Raw genomic sequence first — 2,209 nt, 5'->3', positions numbered from 1 at the left:
GCGCCTCCCAGCTCCGTCTGCCGGCGCGGGCGCCTCCCAGCTCCGTCTGCCGGCGCGGGCGCCTCCCAGCTCCGTCTGCCGGCGCGGGCGCCTCCCAGCTCCGTCTGCCGGCGCGGGCGCCTCCCAGCTCCGTCTGCCGGCGCGGGCGCCTCCCAGCTCCGTCTCTACTTTTTTTTTTTTTTTTAGTTTTGCAGTGGTGGGGATGGAACCCAGAGCCTGAACGATGTTAAGCAAGTTACTCTATCCTTATTTATTTTCTCAGCTTGTCCTTTTACCTATGGAAAATTGAAGTTGCAGAGCTGGCTCAGAGGTTAAGAACACTTGCTGCTCTCCCAGAGCATCGACATTCCCTTCCTAGCACCCACATTGCTTGGCTCACAGCCTCCTATAACTGCAATTCCGGTTTAATCCTAACCCTCTAATCCTTCCAAGGATATGAGAACACACATGGCACACACTTACATGGACACAGACACCAGATATATACACAAATAAAGATAAATCAGAAAAATCTTTAAAAATATGAGAATTTCACTGGGTGTGTTGTGCACACCTTTAATCCCAGCACTCAGAGGACTGATGCTAGTAGTTTTCTGTGAGTTCAAGGCCAGCCTGGTCTACAAAGTGAGTTCCAGGACAGTCAGGTCTACACAGAGAAACCCTGTCTCAAAAAACTTAGACAAACAAACAAACAAACAAACAACCGAAAAACCCCTCAAAGCCCCTAAAAACAAAACAAAATATAACTATGGTGAATTAAACTCACCGAATCATACTCCCTTTGAGTATGGAAATGATTAATACAGGACTGGAATAAAAATCTTGGTTTTTCCTCCCTCCCTCCTTCTTTCCCTCCCTTTTTTCCTTCCTCCTTCTTTTTTTGTGGCAGGGAGGGGGTGTCTCATGGTATCCTGGGTTGGCATTGAATTCTTTATGTTAATAATTTGTTTAATTTTTGTTTGCTTGTGGGCTATTTGCCATTGTGATTTTTGTTGTTGTTGTTGTTATTTATTTCATTTTCCAGAAACAGGGTTTCTCTATGTATCTCTTGCTGTTCTGGAACTCACTCTATAGACCAGGCTAACCTTGGACTCAGAGATTCACCTGCCTCTGCCTCCTGAATGCTGGGACTAAAGGGCCTAAATTTGTGCTGTTGGGATCACCATTGTGATTTTAATATGAAATGATTTGGGTTCTAGGTGAGTTTTCAGCAAGCAAGTAGCCTTATTAGAAATATTTTTGTGCTCTTGGGCTATCTATGAACCATTATCCATGTGGAATCATAGGACTGTATGACTAGAATTTTCTCATGCAAAGATGGTCTTTAATGCATTGGTTCAAGAAACTTACTATGGACCATCTTTGTGACGATTTGAAAGAAAATGGCCCACTGAGAGAGTGGCACTATTAGGAAGTGTGTCCTTGTTGGAGGAAGTGTGTTACTGTTGAGATAGTCTTTGAGGTAACATATATGCTCTGAGCTAACTACTTGTTTCCTTATTTATGATGTAGAACTCTCAGCTCCTTCTCCAGCACCATGTCTGCCTGTATACTACCATGCTTCCTGCCATGACGATAATGGACTAAAACTGTTATTCAACCCCAACTAAATGTTTTCCTCATGGGTTGCCTTGGTCATAGTCCATCTTCACAGTAATAGGAACACTAAGATAATCTTCCATTTCCATTTTTTTATATTTTTGATCATGAGCCTAGTCCTTAAAAGCTGAGCCATCTCTCCTGCCGCCTTTCAGTTTTTTTTTTTTTTTGATCATTATGCACCAAGTGTGGTGGTACCTGTCTGTATTTCTTGTATCTGGGAGGTAGAGCAAAGAAAATTGCCAGTTATAGGCCAGACTAGACTACATAGAGACCCTTTTCTGAAATCAAGTCAAAGGAAAGAACAACAAAAATTATTTAAAAAAATATTTTAAAAAATAATCCTGACTTAATGATCAGAATACCAGGAAGAAAGCAGGCATTTCTTACATAATTATGGCTTAAAAATTCAGTGATATCCACTGTTAGTCTTCTTTAAGTTAACAGGAAAAGCTGCAGACATTTTAATACTTGCCCAGCATTCCTGAGTTCTAAGATTTCATCTCCAGCATCTGCGCCTCTCTTAAAAAATGACAGCTCATAAATACTAATAGTGTTACTTGTGTTGATCAGTCATTACAACAGTTTTTACTAGAGAGATGTTTTGATC

This window comes from Alexandromys fortis, unplaced genomic scaffold (genome assembly GCF_014885135.2).
Source record: "Alexandromys fortis isolate MF-2015 unplaced genomic scaffold, M_Fortis_MF-2015_v1.1 scaffold_180, whole genome shotgun sequence".
In the NCBI taxonomy this organism is placed as follows: domain Eukaryota; kingdom Metazoa; phylum Chordata; class Mammalia; order Rodentia; family Cricetidae; genus Alexandromys; species Alexandromys fortis.
This window is presented reverse-complemented; position numbering follows the sequence as displayed.